The 22,412-nt window shown below is 38.5% G+C and overlaps 1 long non-coding RNA gene across 1 annotated transcript in view; it reads right to left on the bottom strand.

Moving 5' to 3' along the window:
* The window catches only part of LOC308180428, a 63,033-nt gene extending 58,728 nt beyond the window's left edge, over positions 1 to 4,305 (bottom strand). Inside the window, exon 1 of the long non-coding RNA XR_013940946.1 lies at positions 247 to 4,305. This is a non-coding gene — a long non-coding RNA (uncharacterized lncRNA). The remainder of the gene's footprint in view (positions 1 to 246) is intronic.
* Between the last annotated feature and the right edge of the window lie 18,107 nt (positions 4,306 to 22,412).

Genomic DNA, 22,412 nt, shown 5'->3' with positions numbered 1-22,412 from the left:
GAACACCATCAGAGCACAACATCACATACATTTGTATTCCTTGAAAATGTGAAATAGATAGGAAACAGGAAATTAAAGCTTGAAATTTGAAGTGAGGGCTTTCCTAGTGAATTTCAGAAAGGCTGGGAGGTGGTCTTCCTCTAAAGAGTTTGTTAAAACTGTTATAATTAGTCTGTAACATTGGTAAATCCCATTTGCTACAGCATCACTAAGTTCAAATCAGTAATGAAAGTGTTCTTTAAGCACCTGACTAACAGATGATGAAGCCAGACACACTTCCAGAGTCTTGTGTTTCTAATACTTCAAAGAGATGAGTCTTCTGCTGGCATATGGGCTGTAAAAGGTTTTTGGTATTCTGGACTGTAAACCAGTGGGATGCGAGGCAAATATATACGAGGAAGGTGGATTCCACCTGCAAATGCAAAAAGCTAGCTTGCGTGTGTATCTGCACAAGGGACTTATTATTTTCTTAACTTTCTTTTTTGACATATACTGTGAATTATGCATTCCTGCACTGCTGTTAGCTTTGCTATAATAATCAGTAACTGGAAGCCATTTCTAATGTTTTCTTCTTTTGCACTTTCCTCTTTTTTTATTCTGTTCAGTTCTCTATTACTGCCATCCAGTATGGCCACTTCATCATATCATCTTTTAAACATGCTCAATTTTGCATTCCTTTTCATTCACTAAGCACACACATTTATGACCAATTATTTTCATTAACTTATCCACCAACTTTGAAAAGAGGCTTGTGGTAACTGATAGGCAGTTATACCCTTTTCCATATCTTATCTAACTCAAGAAGTGGGGATTTGTCTCCTGATTTGGTTTCTGCAGGGAATGCAGTATATTGGAGGTAAAAGCTTTGGGTCAAAGAATATTCTCGACCTTTCTCACTATTACATTGTAGAGTCTGGATTATATTAGCCAACCTTTAAAATCCCTTCCCATCTGAGTAGGTTCCAGCTGCAGTGTTGATTCTCATTTCAGTGTGGATGCTAAAAGTTTAAAGCATGTCTTTCCTACTTCCCACTTAGTCACAAGTGTTACTTTAAGGAGAATCCTACATTTGAATATAGATAATCTTCACAGTGGTCCATCTGCTTCTACCATGGTAGAATCCTCAAACATTGAGGGTATACAACAAAGCTTCAAGAAAATATTGTCTCATGAATGGGGTACTTTCTCAAATGAGACCATATACCTCAACAAGAGTTTGAAGAAAACATTCCATATAGTTTTAGTTGTGCTTTAATGTTTTTCAGAAGCTGGATGGACAAAAGAAGTAAGCTTTCACTAGGTGATCAGACAGCTCTATCTTTAGGTAAAGCAATTTCTCAGCAGATCATTTGGGTCTCTAGATTACAGTATCTCCAGATTACCTTGGAATGAAAATATATCCTCCCATCCATGCCACATCAGAGCACAGCTTTTCAGTTACAGATGCAATGACACATGGAGGGCGTTTGGTAGTGAAAAGCTGCTAATATGTAAATTTGAGATAGTATCTACACTTCTCCAGTAGCATCCTTCCTAACTTCAGATATTTTCAGTAGGGTGGGAGATGTGGTGGGTGGGGAAAAGAAAACATTTGCATTTGTGCTACTATGTATCCAAATCTATTGCTGAAATTAAGTTATGACAACTTAAAGTGTCAATAATAAAATGATTTGGGGCAGATTGTTTCTGCCAGGTGTTTGATACAAGTATGTAATATTTCTCAAGACATAATCTCTGCATTTTAAGTTGGTGAGTAGCCTCACTCGTATATTTCCATAACAAGAACAATCACAGCTGGAGAAATAAAAAATCAACCACATTAACAATCTTCTCACAATCAAATAATCAAACAACTCAGCTCCTCTTCTGTTATGAATGAGTATTACAGAGCCTTTGCAAAAACTCTATGTTTCTTGTTCTAGGACTGATTTTCAGTTCAACACTGTTCCCCTCATTAAGAAAGCTTTTCGGCCAGAAGAGAAAACTTTAAGCCAAAAAGCTGTCCCAAGTCCAGCCAACTTTATCATAGTATTTCTTACTGTAAGCAAACCTTTGGCATCACAGATCAAAATTTGATATCCATATTGCTCTCTTTCCAAATTCACCTTGTTCTTATCCTTCAAACTTACCCTATACAGTTATCTTTGAGGGATAAATTATAGTTTCCATTATATATACACATATCATCATTGTAATGATGGATAGTATAAATAAACTGTAAGCACACATTCCATCTACGTTTATACTGATGTGCATTTGCTTGTAGAATTTTGTTAGAGTCACTGCTGACACACTCGACTTACTAATTAAAATGCAACTCAGCTACACCTAGGGATGATGCCTGGCATGCTCAAGGGAAATGAAAGTCTTTGTCATACTTGCTCTTCCTTCTGAACTTACATTCCTGCTTTGGAAGAAAATGTAATATGAGACCTGAACATAGAAGAATCCTTCCTGTAAAACAAGAGACTCTCACATGAAAAACATCCCTATATTATGGTCATTCTTTATTATTCTATATTTATGCTGTTCAAAAAGATTGGTTCCATTCTTTTCCCTTTGCTGCTCAAACATCCTACTTCCTTTTGAGACAGGCATTTAAAAAATAAAAATAAAATAAACAACAACAACAAAACCAGAGTTTTCCTGTACTATGTTCTTTCTCTTCCTCACCAGTTGGAAGAAGCATCATTAACAGCAACGATGATGATTTTATAGGTATCTTACTAAGACCGTATCTGTGCTTTATCTGTTAGGCCAGAAGTCATTCATCACCTTAAGTTTTTCAGTCCAGAAAAGCCCGTATAAGAACTCTATCTCAGACACCGCAGCCATAGATTGAATTCATATTCAGAGATATGTTTGGGCATTCTTTCAGATAAAGGTTTTCACAAGACTTCTTTTTGATATTTTCCTTTACTAAGTCAGGGGACATTGGTTCTTTAAATAATTGCTCCTATGAGGGGAGGGATCCATCTCTTCTGACATCACAGGCTGTGTCAATCTAGAAGATCCATTATTGAGAGCCCTTTCCTAACCCTGTCTATATTATTTTCATCTGCAAAACTCATTAGACAGCTTAGTAATGGCCAACAATTCCATAACTACACTAGATTGTATTTAAATTTGTCAAGGGAGAATTTAACTTCTCCTAAGATAACAACAATTTTCCCAGTTATTAACATATTTCCTTTATGCATTTGTATTCACTTTGTCATCCCTTCTGTTTTACATTGCTTTTGGACTTTGATCAGATATTCTTATAAACAAAATGAGTTATTTTAATAGTTTTGTAATATACCTCAAAGTCCATATTTAACAGAAAAAATAAATCCCCAGAAAAAAAAAAAAAAAGCTATTAAAATAAAGTGTGCCACTACAAATTCTCTATGCTGCCCTGAACTTCTACTGAAAAAGGGAAGAAGGACTAAATAAAATAGGATGGGACTGTTTTTCTCTTTTTTTCCTCCATAATAGAAGACTCAAAGATTAGTATTGTATACATACAATACTGATGGAGTAAATGGTATTTCTATGGACATTAATAAAAGCTTCTACAGAGAAAAACAACATGTTTTCTGCAGATGAAATCTCTGAACAAGCTGTTGGCAAGTTCCCCTTGCTAAAGAACTTACACACATGGATGTTCCCACCATCCTCTGCACAACGCTTCTGTTAACATCCCTTTAAGGGATTATCAACACCAAAAACTCAGCACCAAAATGGAGTTCTCCAGACTATGAAAGAGTTGCTTGATATCCTATGCCACATAAATATGTTGGTTTCTGTCAAGGGTAAAATGATCATAAGGACCACCCACCTGTAGTGCTTTTAGAGAGGAACTGAGAAAAACATGGAGTATCAGCATGTATCAAGGGCAGGCTATTGTACACTGGAAGTGACACCAATAGGGGGAGGGGCAGGGGGCGGGGCTGCAGCAGGACCATGTTGTTTCTGCACAGGCAGGGCATCATGCTGCAACACCCAGCAGGTGAGCTAGGCAGTTCCTGTGGCCTGATTGTTTCAGTCAACCATGCTGCGAGTTCAAAATAAGACAGACCCAAAGCTAATCCAGTCAGCAAATCAGAACCATCAAAGAATGGGACAGAAAACAAGCTTTCTTACAACATAGCATAAGCAAGCAAGTAGCCATAGCAAGTGCATGAGGGCATATGTAAGTGGTGGGCTCGTGGCTAAGGGTGTGGGTCAGGGTCCCAGCTGGGGCTGGACAGAGCCATTAAGACCTATTAGTGCTCCCATTAGGGCCCTAATATGGAGCAAATAATAAGAAAATAGAACGCTAAGCCAAATTCAGAAATAATAATTAATAAAAATAGAAGAAGAAGAAGAAGAAGGAAGAAGAAGGAAGAAAAGAAGGAAGAAGAAGAAGAAGGAAGAAGAAGAAGAAGGAAGAGGAAGAAAGACGAAGAGGAAGAAGGAAAAATAAGAAGGAAGAAGAAGAAGAAGGAAGAAGAAGGAAGAAGAAAGAAGAAGAAGGAAGAAGAAGGAAGAAGGAAGAAGAAGAAGAAGAAAGAAGAAAAGAAGAAGAAGGAAGAAGAGGAGGAAGAAGAAGAAGAAGAAGGAAGAAGAGGAGGAAGAAGAAAAAAAAAGAAGAAGAAGAAGAAAGTAGAAGACGAAAGAAGAAGAAGAAGAAAGTAGAAGAAGAACAAAAAGAAGAAGAAGAAATTACTAGTTTTGTATGACTTTCAAGAGATGGATGTTAGGAGAAGACTCTTGGATAAGATTTTAATATTTGGGGAATTATTAAGTGAAGTTCTGAAAACTGCCTTTAATCATTTGAATATGTAAAGCTTGGTGGAAAAGCACCCCACCACCACCAAAAAAAAATATGTTCATTTAAAATAACACAGTATATCTCCACCTGTTTTGGTACACTATTCTCTAAACTATTCAGTCAGTAGCCACAGATGCATCTTCATGCGGCCTAGGAACTATGCTTACACAAAAACTTTCAGAAGACCAAAGTCTTTTTCTACCACATCAAGAAGCTATGCAAAGAAGTATGGTGAAATAGAAGAGGAATTCCCACTACTTGCACAGGCCTATTTACTGGTTCAGTGCATATTTGTTCATTTTAGTTTTTAACAAAAAACAGAACACAAATCACAGGATATTTTTTCATTTAGGGTTGATATAATATGACTTCATCTATTTTTTTTCCCACACTATGACCCTATCATACAAAACTTTTCAAAGGAGAAAATATTCTAGAGAGAGTATTTACAGTAGAGTTGGTAGCCAACCACCAAATTAGGAAGAAAAGGTAATGATAACAAGTGTCTGATGTCATCCTGGCAGCAATGTTATTTAATCAAAGCAAGTTAGAGATGAAGAACTAACACAAGACTTGCCAGTAACTTCAGCTCCACCTTCATCAGTGGCAAGTGAGTCAACTTCCAGCAAGTACATTACCATATTGGCAGGACTGAAGTGACCTTCATATGACTGATAGCCTGCCTCTGAAAGGATGGCTGATTTTGATCCCTTGAGTACATTAGAGGACTGTTCCCCCAGTACCCGAAGAACATAAAGTTATAAACAAGCACATGGTCAGACCAAAATATCCCATATGCTAGTCTTCTTTTTTAAGTAAATTCAGGCTATTGAGTAATAAGCATGTGGAATGTAACCGATTAGGGGTAGGAAAGCAAAAAAAGGTACCAATAACAACAGTCTCCACGGCTATTAATCTCCTCAAAGCTACCTGCCAGATCTTGGCAGTAGAAGCAACAGAGTTGTTTTTTTGGAAGGGACACAAATACAGTACTATGGCTGATTACTTCTCCAGATATATTGGTTTGGCTCTACTTATATGGACCTCACTGGCACACATTGTCCAGAAAGCAAAGTAAATGCTTGAGAAACATGAAGTCCTCGTGTCAGATAATGGGCCTTTAAAACAATCAAAGTGTTTATATAGAACTTTACGTTCAACATTGTTGTCATAGTTTATTTTGCCCCTGGAGAAATAGAAAAAAAAAAAAAAAGGTAGAGATGAGAAGTGCATAAAATATACAGATTAAAAGAAAAACAAAACCCACAAGAGTTCTGCAAAAATTAACGGCTTGATATAAAACACTTCTAGCCAGTCAACAACCATTGCACCTGGATATGCTCCTGCAGAATTTCTGGTGGTAAGAAGATTAAAGATGATTCTATCCATGGCACCCAGACAGCCTTAAACTAAATGTTCCAGCTCAAAGGAATGCTGAACATGAGAAGGTGAAATAAAAATCCATCAACAACAAATGTCAATGCTTGGCACAGAGCAAAACCACTGACTGACCTGAGATCAGGGACTGGAGCTCTCAGACATTTGGAGTTACTCAGAATTTAGCAGATATTCCTAACCTCTTTTTCATGAGGATTCAAAAGGATTTCTTTAGAGGACCTGGACTGATCTGCAGTGTTTTCCAGTTCAAAAAGGAGAGAATCAAAGATCTGTTTGAATTCCCTAATGAAATGTAAACTACTTAGGAGGCTTCCCCCAGGACCACATCAGAACCCAGAACAATCCTCCTAAAGAATTAAACTTAAAAACTCTCCTTGTGCGTATGCTCCATATGCATGTGCATGTGTGCTTATGTTTTAGAAATGTTGATTTGTCATTTTAAGTTTTAATGTGATAGCCAGACAGAACCAGGATATGTTGTAAGGGTAGGATAATAAACAGGGCAATTTCAGGAAAGGGGTTTTCCTAGCAGCAGCATGAGCCATGTTCTTATTTAAAACATCAAATTACACCAAATATTTCATTTTGTATGAGGTCATCCATATCAAAACATTACTATTTTCTAAAATAAATTACTGCTTTTCATATTGAGAAAGGTTTACATTAAGCTCCATCAACCTGAGCTGATTCAGTGCCTTGTACTATGAGGATCTTGTTCTCCCCTCTGGTGACAAAGGCATTTTGTGGTTTTGAACTGCCAAATGCAGATAGTACCCAAGCTGAATATACAGTCCAATCCCAGAGAACAGCTATCCCCTATCAGTCATTTTATTAAAAAAAAAAAAAAAAAAAAAGTGAGAGAGAATTTAAACCTAGACTCTTCGAAACCCTGAAAGAAAGAAGCATAGTAATACATTCCACGTGTAAATATGGGGGCTGAAGGCCTGCATGGTTTATCTTATGCCATCAGATTTTCTTATTTATTAAAAATTTCCTCACTGTGAAGCAATTTATTTCAACAAATTTTAAACTACAGTATTAGTAAAACTATGAAAACTAATCAGCAACAATTAAACTACAAAAATTAAACTCCAGTAAGAGGTGAAATAGAAGCAGGTACCATTTGCCCATGCATCCTCAATGGCTGCAGTTTTGCTTGGAGTTTCCTGCCATGTTGCCCGAAGACCCATGCTTTTCCCGAGCAATTGTCCAGGACCATCAGGGCATTAGCCATGGACACTGTGAGCCTAATGTTTCTTGAGCATCCCATCTTCTGACTGTGCTTTATAGAAGTCTCTTTTACATAGGCATGCTGTGTGTTTCAAAACAGGGTTTGCAAGGGATATAGATAGAGGAAAACACACTTCGTAGTCTGTAAAGTTGTCCAAGTCCTACCAGTTTGCTATCTGCTCAACACTGTCATCCAGAAGCAGAGCTGCAATCACATAAACAGCTTTACTGATAAAAATGTAAGTACATAAAAACTTCCAGCACTATAAGGCAAAGAATCATTTGAATGGATGATTTGAAGACATAAGTTTTGTGGTTGTTTTAGTCCAGAAAGCCCACGATAGCTTTGTAATTTTGAAAACTTGCCCCTGTTCTCGATGAAAAAGAGGAAGACATTTCCTTTACTGTCAAAACCTGTGATACTTCAGAAGGACTCAACAGAGCAACTCCACAGGGATAAAACCCTGAAATAAGTAAAATCTTTGCCTCTGAAAGTAACAGAGATGAAATCTCTCCTATAATATTCTTTTGTTTGTTGGATTTTAGTTCACTAGGAAATAAAACGTAGTTACTTGGGATCTACATGATACTTACTTATCTAATTCATTTGTTATTAGGTGTTTCCAGTTCAGGAGATTTGCTGAGAAAATCTACACCTGGCCCTGACAGGTGTATCTATACAGACTGCAGCTGCTTCAGTAAAGGTCCAAATCTTGCTTCAAACCATAATTTCAAAGACCCAAATTTGTCCATTTCAAGGTCTATAAAATACCAAGGCTGAGAGCGATCATCTTAGAATCCATTTCAAGGTCTCCCGAAGGCATGCATAACTATCTTGGGAGGCTATGGAAACCTTCCAAAGCATCTTTCCAACTGTAGGAGGGATGATGGACATGCCACTTCTCTCCTGCACTGCCACACATGGGTACAAAAGGCTCTCTCTGCTCCTGACTTCAGTGCCTGCATAGGCATGGGAAGGGCTCAAAACAGTCTCTCAAGACAGGAGAGTGCAATAACATGCTCCCTTGAGAGTCTTCAGAAGTCCAGAGGAACAGAAAAATGCAAAAGGAGGCTACAGAAGGAGAATAAAACCTACTTGCCAGTCTCATCAATGTGGTTCTGTGTATGCTTGCACTGGGACTCTATTATGTACCATAACTTCATTTATTCCATAACTTTATTTCATCAATTTTCATCTTTTTAACACTGTAACTTTGCATGCCAGAAAGAAACAAAATTCAGGAAATTACCAGGTCCACATTCAGGACTGAAGTACAGAAAATTTCTTGCCATAGGTAGGGAAGCACAGCTATTTCTGTATAAGACAAATAATAACTGAAACATCCAAAAGAGAAGTCTGGGAGTTTTGTTGTTGTTGTTGTTGTTGTTGTTTTTGTTTTTTTTGGTTTTTTCAGCAATCCAGCAGAGGGTTAATATGCATTGGTTGTAATCCTACTTTTATGTGTATAGTTTATATATATATATTTAACTACATTAAACTATATATACATCTATATAAGATACAAATACATGTAAAACAAAGTCAAACCTGTCATCAGCTGAATGCTTAACACAGATACATTACTTTTAAACACACTTGCCTAGAAGAGAAATTGCACTAGGGAGTACTGGTATAGAAGCAGAGTGTATTTTGTATTCCTGCAGAAAATTACTTCACCTCCCTCCATTTCCCCTAAAATCTTGGTAGAAGAGGAAATTAAGGGAGACAAACTGAACTGTGATGCTTAGGGAGTCTCTTGATTCTGCCTGTCACAGTTTTAAGCCTGCTCGGGGCCTCAGGGGAGTCTGGCTGTTCCTACTCCTCCTCTGCCAACCAGACAGTAACGGCCCACTGCTTTTATTCATTACCCTGAATGTAATGCACTAAATTTAACAAGTAACACACTCAGCGGGAATTTATTGGCCTTTTGCAGCATGATTGCAAGGTAGGATATGGATATAGATTCCAATTACTGCTGACACCCAGATAAGAGGAACAAAGCCTATATATGATTGTTATTAATCAAAGGTGATATCTGGTATTACAAGGAAAAGAAAAACAAACCAAGAATAATTAAAAAAAATCTAAGCTTTTTTTTCTTTCTATCAAAATATCAGCTGTTCCAAATAAAATTATGCTGATATTTTCTAGTTATGAATAATAAAAGGGATAGCATATTATACAAAAATGTCCAGAAAGAAAATGTAAATAACAACAGTTATTCATTATAAAGTGATATGCAGAAAATTCACATCCCAGGAGATGTAATATACTGTGAAAAGCCCCCAAAAAAATATGTATACATTCAGTTATGTAAATATTAATAATCACTAAACAAAATAAAAATTGTGCAATATATTCCAGAGAGCTGAGCTTCATATTCGTTTGACAGTATTAAAAGATGGGATAGGAAGGAATTAATTTTTCTTGTTCACATCTGGAGTTTAAATAGGTACAATATGAATGGGCAAAGAACCAGCCAAAGACCACTGCATCAAAATTCCAGAAACCAACAGATGCGAAACACATGTCTATCTGTCCCAAACCCCTCCCAGGTGAGTACAGAAACTAACCACTCAGCTATCTGTGATTGCATTCATTTCATAACACTGCAGCCCACAGTACGTTAAATACTAGAGCTATTCAGAGTAGGAAGAGGCGAAGAATTCACCTCTATAGCATCCAGAATTTCCATTCAGCTTGGAACTAGAGGATGAAAGTCTTTTCTAGGCTATCCAAACCATTAGGATCAGCAGAGTGCAACCAGAAAGCTTGTGAAGTTTCCTATTACCATCTATTCCTCATAATTCAGGCTGAGCAGATCAGACAGAATATTTTCTGGTAACAACTCCGTTCCCTTCCTGAACCATAAGCAGGAGGCATTACTTTCCAAAACCAATGAGTTAAAAAGGATGAAGACATGAAGTCTCAATTTCTGAAAAGATATAACAGTACAATTTGCTTGAAACTCAGTGAGTCCACTATTCACAAACAGGCTACCTCAGATTCCTACGGATATGACTTACCTATTTGTCCAAAAATTAATCAGATAATGACATTGCAAATGCCACAGTGGTCCTTCCTGGCCAAACCTTACCACTCTTTTCTGCTTCTTGAGAAGGTGTTCCCTTGTATGCTATTTATTTCCCAGTCCCTTCAGTATTGGTAAAAGCTAATGTAATTGCTCAGTGGAGATAGAACTGACACCAGCAGTTGTCTCAAATGAACCATCATGAACTTTTCAGTGTCAGAATCTCAAGGAAGTACTTGGAGCCCAAATTTCAAAGAGAACTTTGCCAGGTCTCTTGTCCTGAATTAAAGACTTCATTCTACAAGTCATCATTATCATGCTATCTGCATAAAGTGCAGCATACGTATCAGAGTTACTGCATGTATAACATGTGTTAGCTTGCCTTTTCTGGGATGCTCTCTCTCACCTGTGAAAAGAAAGAGAGACCAGTCTGCTATGTTGGGCATATTTAATTATTATATTTTTCACCTCTATTGTGGAAAAAAATGTCATAAGCAGTTCAGTGATCATGTCTTAGATGTCTTATAAAGAGAGAGGCGTCTTAATTTTAATGAACGCAGTTACTTAGTGGCATGGAAAAGCAATCATGTTTTCTCGCCTTATTTTTGCCATTATACCTGGAATATAAAAGTGTTTTGAGACTGGGTGCAGCAGGAGAGTGAAGAGAATAAATACAGAGGAATAACATATTTTTAGGAAAAATACTTTTTAAACAGACACTATATACATATATACATATATAATAAACCTATGTATATCTATAAACCTATAGCATAGGTTTTACTATGTGTATATGAATGGTGGATTATATGAGAGCATAAAATCATTTTTTGCTGCATTTGATGCTGTAAGATACTACTGATAAATATTTTATTACATATATACATGATTTCAAACTGAGAAACAGTTGGGTTGGTGATACAGACTTGGTACCAAAGAGGTCTTTTTTTAAATTATTATTATTATTAATAATGCTAGCATTTGCTTGCAATTTCTGAAAGTTGTGACTGAGGGAAAAATGGAAACAGCTAAAATTTTGACTAATCAGAGCGTGCACATATGTATATAACTTTAAACTTGAGAGCAGTGCTTACCAGGGCTTTGTAAATAAGGACTTTACTAAGAGATGACTTACTAAATTACATATTTTTTCCAAACATTAGCTTTAGAGAGCTTTGGATCAGACTCCAAAAGAAGGGTTACTTCTCTAGCTAAAATGCATGCTGGCCTTTTACAGTCTTTGCTTGCATCAAAATAAATGCACAGAAGCTATGCTTCTGTGACTGTGTACACATTGTTTTGTAGAGAACATGAAACAAATGCAGTATCCTCATATTGCAATTAGCTGCTTATCTGGAAAAACAAGACAAAACAAAACAAGGGGGCTATTGTAGCTTGTCAGCATTGCAACAAATGTTAAAACTCCAGCCTTTTGTTCTCAAATGTTAATGGAAAATAAACAACAACATTTTATGGAAAAAAAATACAATTTTAAATGGTAATGATACATTTATCTCATGAGAATTTGTATTTTGTCCACAAATCAATCAAGACATGCTGAAATGACTTAGAGAGAAATCACTGCTGAATGCATAAAATCCTGGGAACAAAGAATGGTACCTGCATACAGGAGACAGCTGGTAATACCCACCAGTGGACAGAAAAATGCATTTTGTAAATATATAAACTCATCAATTCTGGTAGCTTCTACTATAAATGACACAATTTTTGTTTATAGTACACTGTTGAGAAAGATACTGTGCTCTCCATATTTTTACTAACACATACCATGGGTGCATATTAGATCAAGACTCTCATGACTGGAATAAAATCACTGTGACATGTGGATCAGGTCGATAACTTTAATGCAAAATATTATCCTCTCTCTCTCTCTCTCTCTTTTTTTTTTTTTCTTTTCTGAATTTCTCACAATGCTTTTGATACACTAATCCTTAAAAATCATTTAAGCAATAAGATTGGGAGAAGGCATCACATTGGAAGGGAATAATTTCATGCCTCAGATGTGTTGTGAAGCATGAGGACGAAGAATGAGTGACTTCAGTCACCTGAGAAGTGCAGTGATTTCCAGAAACGCACTGCCTAAAGTATATTATTGCTATTACTGCATGGAAATTATTTTAGAAAAGGTCACACCCATGGAGCCAGTAAGAATGATTACATATGAGTGATTAAGGTGGCAACCATACAGACTGTAATTCACTGTTTAATAAATAAGTGAGCTCCACCATCACGCTTTTAAAAATAAAGTGTACATTTTAAAGATTAAAAAGAACCTCCTTGCTCAGGGGAAGTGCTGCCCTAGCCATGCATGACTGTCAATGCTCTGTTACAGCAACCAAGATAACTCAGTGTTCAAGCCACTGTATCTGACCCAGAAGAATTCCATGGTACCATTTGTCCAAACCCAAAGCATTCAGGAAATGCAAAATCATTTGTACTGTCTAAGAAGGTACTGCAAAGCTGAGTGTTCCTCTACCTCACCTGGCCTGAACTCAGTATGCAAGATATAGCTGATGGGAAGCACCCATTTCCCCTTCATCTGCTGGGGGTCCATCCCTGGGAGCGGCCACTGTCTTCCTAGGCTTGATAGTGCCCCACCAGAGCACCAGTGCCTCTCTGGCTTTAAGCTCTGTTTAGGTTAGGAACAAATATTTAAAACGTTATTATTAGTTTTGTTAGAGCAATTAGCTCCAATTTTGTTTCTTTTACAATGAAAAATCAATTTTATTCTGCAGAGCTGAAATGAAATCTCATTTAAGCAGGTTTTATATGTATATGTGTATATATATATATATATAGGTTTCAGAAAATCTTCAAAAATGAAACTTTAAAAATGCTATCCATCATTTTATAGATGGGCTGCAGCTGGGTTTGCTTATGTGCCATCTAAATGGATTCTACTATGGTATATTAATAGAATCATAGAATGCTTTGGGTTGGAAGGGACCTTAAAGACCATCCAATTCCAGCCCTCCAGCCATGAGCAGGGACACCTCCCACCTTTGCTCAAAACCCCATCTAACCTGGCCTTGAACACGTCCAGGGGTGGGACATCCACAGCTTCTCTGGGCAACCTGGTCCAGTGCCTCACCACACTCCTAGTAAAGACTTTCTTCCTCATATCTAATATAAATCTGCCCTCTTTTAGTTTAAAGCCATTATCCCTTGTCCTATCCCTATAGTCCTTGACAAAGAGTCCCACTCCTGTTTTCTTGTAGGCCCCCTTTAGGCACAGCATTATCAACTATTGAATGGAAACAAGATTTAGATTTTGGAAAAAATGAACATTTTTCTTTTGAAAACATTGGAATCATAGCTGTTTTTTAAAGTTACATAATCTTTTCCTAGAAAGTTTATAATAAGATCACTTTCCAATTTTCATTCTTGGCATATGTTTGTGATTTAATCCTACCAGATACTCGAGCAATATTTTCTTCTTTATTCATATCAATTTATCAATTACATCATGATTGACCAGTAGCTTTAGGAGAGTTTTCTTTAACTCTGTGATATTATTTTATTCCATTTTCCTGATAAACTAAGCAGAAAAAAAAGATAGTTTTAAAATAAAAACAATCGCGCGTGTGTGTGTACGGTAACCCAGCATTTTTTGCACTACTGCTAGTCTATTATGGATATGAGGTATCGATCCAAGTATCTGAAGCACTTTTAATTTTCTCACAATGAAATATTAAAATTAAGCGACTTTTAGTTTTGCTCCTCTGGAAGTACTATTCAAAGTAAAGATAAAAAATGATAAGAAATCAAAAGGATGAATACTTTAAGAAGTATTCTCACAGCCCACTCAAGGTACATACTAAGACATGATTACATGTAAGTTTAGCAGCCAACATCTACCATAGAGGCAATATACGGAATCAGGTTCTGTCAGAGAGCAGTAATTCATTACGGTATATAAATTCAGAAGGTGGAAAGAGTTCCACCATTTCTAGCCACATTGTGCTGAAAGATTTTATCACAAACATTTGAAGGAATGACACAAAATAGAATTTGGGTGGTTGGTTGTTTTATTTGTTGTTTTTCTATTTATTTTTTGTTTTGTAGACACACTGTGAAATTTAAAAAAAAAAAAAAAGAAAAGAAGAAGGAAGTTTTAAACAGCAAAGGAAGTCTCACATTCAAAATAAACTTATAAGGTATTTACTGATTGCCACAGTGCAGAAATACTGTAATTGACTCCTTCTAGCTTGTACTTCTTGTGTTGTTTGATTTTTAGCAGTTGCTCTGGGAATAAACAGAACCACCAACGTCACTGGACTCAGCACCTGAGAGTAGGCCGAATCCTGCAAGGCTTTGTCTTTCACATTGGAGACCATCAGCTATGAAGGATTCAAGGACTGAGGAGGACTTCCAAGATCTGCATCCTCTGGAAGAAACTGATTTGCAGCCAGTTGTGGCAAAGAATCTACATCGTGGTGAGGAGTGGGCTCAGTTACCTCCACTACAGTTTCTTGGTTTAAGAACACAGCCTGTTCCAGCTGGAAATCACAAAAAGGGCAACAATGCAATTTTCCTCTATTTTTTTCCTTGTGAGCTCGTTTCCATGCCCTCATTTGCAAATGCTGTCAGGACAATGTCAGGTTGCTTTAGGCCAAACATTCAGATTTCTTATCTATATTTTATAAAACTTAATCCCACTGGCAATATTTGCTTGATTTCTCTAGTGGTTCCAATGAAAACAGTGTTTTATTTGGCTTTAAACTTTGATCACAGATGAAACATTACAGGACTATGCCAGGATATGAGGGCCAGACACTGAAACTGACTCTAAACAAAAACTGAAACTACTTAGTCTGTTTATTAGTATAAAAGCTGGGGAAAAAAAAATAAAAATAAATTTAAAAAAAAGCCTAAAAATCATAAAAATTGCTCACACAAAGAAATAAATTCTGGTTTAGTTATATATGATTATATATATAACAAAATTATATATCTGTGTTTTTCTATGATTTATAATGGAAAATGTTCCTTACAGTGGCTTGGTGGCAAGTTTCCCTCTTTTTGAGCAGTAATAGACCCTGTTTTGTGACGTGCTGCTGGTGCCATACCCGCCAGCTTGCTGTCTCCGAGCCCGGGGGTCTCAGCCATGGCAATGCTCATTAACAGCCGGCAGTTGGATAATTTATCAGCCAACCGGCACGCAGAGTTTCACATCTCTCTTCTGTAATTCAAGGGGGACCCATCCCTCCAGCCTACTCCCACTCCTAGTTTAACCCTTCAGCAAAACTTCTACGCTATCTTTGTGAGGAGTCCTAATCCACACTAAATATGCTAATCAAGAAATACCTTGAGGGTCTTTTTTGATCATTTCAGTTATACATATGCTAAATCTGCAGCTTTCAGTGTTATCTTCAGCAAGGAGTCACTGTCTCTGGTATAGGAAATGCCATTTGCTTTGTCCTGTATAATAGGGAGGTTTTAAACACACTATTTTTTATCAACAAACACAGACTGGGAGATTAGCTCAGGAGGATACATCCCACAGAGGCACAAAGGATGCCCCTGTCTGAATACTCTGACCTCCCGATCAAGAGGCATTGCTAGAAATAATTTGGTGGGGAGGGGGAAGGGAAGCTGAGGAGAAGTGTCCACTCTGCCAGGATCTCCATCCACGTGTTTGTAGCACGCACAGAGAACAGCCCCAACGAGACAGCCCTGTGATGAATAGCAGTGGAAGTCCATCAGTTTCTGCAGCTAGCCTTTTTTTATTGTGAGACTCCCCAGAAAGAGAAGTGTCAATAGGAAACACAGATGGGGCGAGTCCCAGCAGCACTGTGGTGTGTGCTGCCAGATAGCCAGAGCGAAGCCATAGCCCTAGAGAAATAGCTGCATGACTCCTACACCAATGGTCTCATGATTCTCCGAAAAACCCTCTGGGATCTGCGGGCTTTGGGAGAGAAACCTTCCTTGCTCTTTTCAGGGTAGGAAAAACTTTGCCGTATCCCATGGACATATTAAGGAAGTATCTGGTAGAGAAATCTCATGGAATTTTCCTTTGATTGTTACCTTTTTGTGCAATTTTTTTCACAGAGAGATGAGGGGTATATGCCCTAAACCTAAGATCACGTTACTCTGGATACAAACATGGGAAAACAGCAGGCCTGAGAAGCGAGGTGCTAAGGAAAATGGTGGATCTTCCCCCTCCTCGGATCCCACTGTGCGAGCTAAAGGCTGTGCCTGATGAGGTGCTGTGCTCCCACCCGCCCCAGGGATGGGATGCTCAGGGCAGACGGGTCCTCTTTTCTCACAGGAGGAGAAAAGGAAAAGCACTGAGGTTAATACAGAAGTGGCAAGGATGCTCCTCAGAGCTTTGCCCTCTTGCCGAGGATGGGTGCCGTGTACTAAAACAGATCCCTTGTAAGTATTTCACATTCCTTGGTCAGGCAAAGAATGCCGGCACCGCCCTTTGCATTTCTGTTATTTAAAGGGTTGCTAATCAAGTGGTGAACTTACCTTGCTGGCAAATCTACATACCAGACAACCCATATTCATCTGGTGCTACCCACCCTCTTCTCCATTCACACACGTTGTCCGGCTCTCTCTGCCTTGCCCAGGATTAGCATAACCTGGGCAGCGAGCCCCGAGGACTCATCAGGCTGTGCTGTGCTGAGCACTGAGGGGAAAACGTGTGCGATAGCCGCCGACGGCAGCCAGTACAGTAGTGACAAGACTAGGAAGGGTTAAAGTTTTGTCTGTGACACTGAAATTGAGGCCAGCTGTAGGTCATATTCACGTCCCAGTCACAGGAAAATGAACCTGTGAGACAGAACCTAATTATCTGCTAAACCAAAAGCCAGTCTCAGTTCAATAACTTACGACAGAGCTGGCAGCCAGATATAGCGTTGCCATGGTAACGCTGAAAAAAAAATCCACTGCAGTAGAGAACAAGAAGGAAAAGAAGGAGACTGTAACCCTAAATATGCTGTAGCCATTTGATCTTGGACAAGTGGATATGTCTAAAGAGTTGGATTGCTACAACTGTCTATCCACTTTAATATCCTCTATAATTACTGAAATGAAAAATGCAATTACAGTGTGCTCTGAGCTAAAAACCAGGAGTAACTGGCTAACTGGGAATTAATTTTAGAGGGAACAATATCAGCTTCTTTCCCCTCTCAACACACACAGACTTACAAGTATGTGGGGGCTGGAGAGCACAGGCGCCTGCTTCCCGCTAGTCCAAAATCACTTCACGCCAGTCAAGCCCTCAGTTTTCACCATCACCTTCCCCTCCTCCCTCTCCTTCCTCCACAAGCAATTATACACACGAGAAAAGTTTAGCAGAGCAAAGCACTAAAGCTCTCACTTTGGAGACCATAATCTTCGAACTACTTGCAGTCATGAGTGACATGAGTTTACAGGTCTCAGCAAAACGTCCTGAGAATGGCCCCTTACAGGAGATGTGCAACAGACCAAAGGGAAGCACAACAGCCCCATCGTCCTGGGAGCCATGGGGCTAGTGGTCCCGTCCTCCCACCATGCATTTTTCCAGAGCTAAGCGCGGTGCTCTCAAACACTGCCAGTGATGGATGTGGGGCTTTTCCCACCAGAAAGCCCTAGCAGCAAACAAAGGGCACCGTACTCAGCAGCTCCCTGAGCTGGACTGGCATGCACACCCACCCGCAGCTCAGCTGTGGAAAGCCACCACCCTGCTCTGCCAGGCTCCTCACCGCAGCCACAAAGATGTTCACGAAAAATTAGATACAAGCACGTACCAAACACAAAATCAAACGTGCGTTTTGAAATGCATTTTCCGAAAGGCATTATGTGCCCCTACATGCACATGTTCCTCACTGCTGTGGGGACCACAGAACCAACCTCTGCTTGTTTTTGTTGGAGATGTGGATTTGATGTCAAAAAGATCAGCTGTGATTTCATGAAAGAACTTATGTCTGTTTGTGTGTGTACATGTTAAAGACAGATCTTAAATGAAGCACCATGGTTAGAAAAATATAATTCAAACCAAAACAAATCAATTTTTTTTTTGTGGTCTGCACTGCTGCATAGTTGTCTTCAGCTTGCTGCCTAGCTCTTTGTGCAACCCAGAGCAGCTTGCTAACAGTGAGACTTCACCCCCAGATGCTAGAAACTGCATGGTTTCAGACTCTCACACCGGCATGCTAGGCATGCTATTCAGACTCAAAATGTTCTTGCCATTACAAATTTTATGAGACACTTCTCAAAAATAATAGTATTTCACAGGGCTAGGATAGCAAAATGGTTTCCAACCTGAGAGTGATTAAGAAATATTATTGTCCTCATATTTTTACCCTGTATATATGTATATATATATATATATATTTTTTTTTTGTAAAGTGAAGTCCAGATTTGGCATTCCTCTTTCAGAAAAAGCTCTCATTCTAGTCATAGTGCTGACTGAATAAGTAATATGCATTCAGGTATGCTGCCTTCTGAAGTGGGTTATGTATCAATCGCTACTGCACAGTGCTGTGTAAGTAATGAAAAGAAGAAAAACTCATTCAGCAAAAAAGTTAATGGTATTCTAGACGTTTTCTAAAGATGTAAAAAAAAACCACAACAAAACAAACAAAACAAATCAAACAGCATAAACACACACACACACAAAACAAAAACAAAAACAAACAAAACAAACAAACACAAAATTCATAAGCAACATCTTATGTTGGTCTTTCCATATCTCAATATTGTTTAAGACATTAAGACTAGTGTCCTGACCTTGTAAATACCATTAATACCCAGTCCAGAGAGTAGTTTGATTGAGCTGGTAGAGGTGTCTGGTATCTAAAGAGAATTTGAGCATGACCTTTCTATACACACACAGGTTTTGTTAGCAATAATGTGGATCTAAGGGGGACCACAGTATTATTTTCAATAAGCCAACCTGACACTTGGTGTAAGAGAGGTCTGCTAAAGTCAGAGGACCTGAGCTTGCTTATGCTGTTCATGAATGTGGCCTCATTTTCATCACTGGAAATATAAATGACCTTGTGCTTTTCTTCTGTTGAACTCTGTATTTCTGAAATGCTAGTAGCGTGCTTTTCAACCAGTCTGAGAATGCGCTGAGTCTCTTCAGATTGTGTAAAGGATTTTAGGAGTCTTCTGTAGCTGCTGGAAATTGGCTTTAAGGCACTGATATTCATTGTTCAAGCAGCAAAATCAGGAAACTGATAACTCATTTTTGAGAGAAATTTTCTAACAATGCCCCTCAATCTTTCCTACAAAGAACTATCTCCCAGATAGTTCTGCTTCCATTTAAAGAAGCAAAACACAAAATACCCTGGTTTCATCCATGGAATAAGAAAGAAAAAATTGACACTGCTACTCAAATGCATTTGTTTCCCGTCTGAGCCTGCAGACAGTCTGAAATAGTACTTCCAAAAACTGTGAACTGCCCTTTCCCTCTCAATTACAATGATTTGCTGAGGAAAGACAGACTCACACAGGGGCTGAGGCAAAGGACAGCCCCAGAGTGGGTTTGTGGTACCACTACATAATGGAGCCGCCTTTATTAGCTGTACTTCAGATGTGTCCATTATTATAACTGGAGATGTTTCTGGAGAGGAAGCAAACATCCTCATCTGTGATGTTAGAGGCATGTTTATCACTAACAAATCCCTAGACTGTACACTGTAAACTGCTCATTGCAGCTATAAGAAGGGTAGAGTACTGACACAGTATTCATTTACACATCTGAAATCCAAACATGTGCCTCAGTTGATCTTCTGAAGTTTGTAGAAAACAGCAGGAAAAGACCAATTAATGAAAAGGAGAGCACAATTTTGTCATGGTAGAAATGTTAGAGGCGACCTACCTTTCAAAATCAACTTAAAAAAAATGAAGTAAAAAAAAAAAAAAAAAAAAAAGGAAAAGGAATGAGGATCTGACCATTACAGCAGTGACAGTGGTGAAATTCTGGATTTGCATCTGTTTATGAAATTCCAGCTTACATAAATCTGAGCTACATACAAGCATCCATTGACAGATTTCACTATGCTGAGTTTTTAGACCACTTCCGCAGAAAATACAAACTCCAAAAATGAAATGGGCTGTGGTAGTCACACTGCAATATTTTAAGGGAGATGCATCTTTCTGAAAAAAAGTAATTAGTTTGTGAAATTCATGGAAGCCCAATTGGATGGGACAGCACTCAGTTTCCTATGTGTAGGTGTCTATTGTCATTGTAGATACCCTAAAGTGCCCTAAGACATCTAGTGAGGCTGGTAGATATGTCACACAGACCCTGTGGACTTGGGGCCTTTTGGAGCGGCACCAGTAAGACACCCTAGGGCAAAGAGCATGAGAAACCTATGGATTCTCTGTATTTTCTGAACATTTCGAATGACGTATGGCTCCTCTGATGTCCCAAGTACTAACTTTAGCAGTCATTATCATTAGGACAAGTAAGTTTCACTACTTCTAATATGTGACACAAGCCCCCCAGGACACACAAGACAGGCAGAGGCAAAGGTGCTCCCTGTGCTCCAAGGATGAAGGCAGCCCTGAGCTGACTGATGCCATGGGCCTCTCCAGAGGGTCTGGCAGCCTGGGCTTGGCACTGGGCTGACCACCAGCAGCACAGCCCAGTTAGAAGGGTGTGCTGGGCACAGGGGCTACCTCAACCAAAAGCTTCTTAGTTTTCTGAGCTGGCTGGTAAGAAGTCAGCTGCTTTTCTACTGCATTGTGTAGTTAAACATCCCAGTGTCAAATGGGAGAAAAGTGCCACCCTTATTGTGCACAGTATAAATGACTAGGCAAAGGAGATAGCAATGGAGAACTGGCCTAGTCTGTCGTGGGTGAGCTGGATGAGTTTTATATGGGCTGTATTGTATTTTCTTACTTAGATTGCTCAGCACAGCACTGAACTAATGTTAAATTCAAACATTTTTACTATGCTGTCAGGTCTGAGAGAAATATCACGTAACCATATGAGCCCATTTTGATTGGCCTCATCAACTATGTTATAGTATGTCCTAATGAACAGGCATTATACAGCAGAGTAGCTTTACTTGATCTAATCCTCCTAAAATCAGCACTTATTACTAGATATTAAATTTTGATTTTGGAACGAGAACTCAATGACTACCTTAAAAATGGGGTGTGGTGTGTTGATTACTTCAGACAGTCTTGAATAAAATCACAGTTTACAAATTGTGATGCTATGGTTACTCTAAAAAGTGCATGTATAGTCTACACAAATCACCCAATCAAGCTGCTATATCAAAAGCTAAAATCTCTGTTTAAGCTAAGCAGTTAATATTTAAACTCATGTTCCATTAAAAATATGCCAGGATAGTTTTGCATCATGTTAAATGATATACAGTGAGGCTCCTTGATTTGTTTCTGTTTTTGTTGCAGTTTTTAGATCCTGAGTAAACTAGCTAAATGTTGTATTTCTTTTCTTAAATCTAAATAGAGCCTTTCAGTCTGTTAATATAGATGATATAAAATCCTTTCCAAAGCTAGCATTCAACTTTGATACAGGCGTCATTGCAAACTTTTCACCTTGTTCCTGAAAATCTGTGACTCTGTAAGGTATGATGTTCTGACAAGGGCTGCTATGGTGTGAAATGCCTGCCAGTGTGCATTACACTGTCCCCCCTGTAATCTGGGGATATGTAAGTAAGAAAGGATCAACCTTGTGGTATGGAGCTTTGGGGGAGTGGAAATAGTTTAAGTAAGTGCCTTGTAAGAATGGTGGCCACTCTTCAAAACGTTTACATTTCATGATATCTTAGCAACTGAAGCCAATGACAAAAGCTCCCTTGGAGTTTCCCAAGACCAAAGAATTTCTTTATGGAAACTAAAAGGCTGCAAGAAGCCTTTGTCTTCCAGGACATCATTTGCACTGATAAAAACAGTCATGAGAACATCACAGCACCAAATATCACAGTTCTCATGTAATCTACCTTAAATCTCTCATTGTACAGAACAGT

The sequence above is a fragment of the Anser brachyrhynchus genome, assembly GCF_964034855.1.
Source record: "Anser brachyrhynchus genome assembly, chromosome: 1".
Classification (NCBI taxonomy): domain Eukaryota; kingdom Metazoa; phylum Chordata; class Aves; order Anseriformes; family Anatidae; genus Anser; species Anser brachyrhynchus.
The sequence above is the reverse complement of the archived record's forward strand: the minus strand, read 5'-3'. Positions and strand labels throughout refer to the sequence as shown.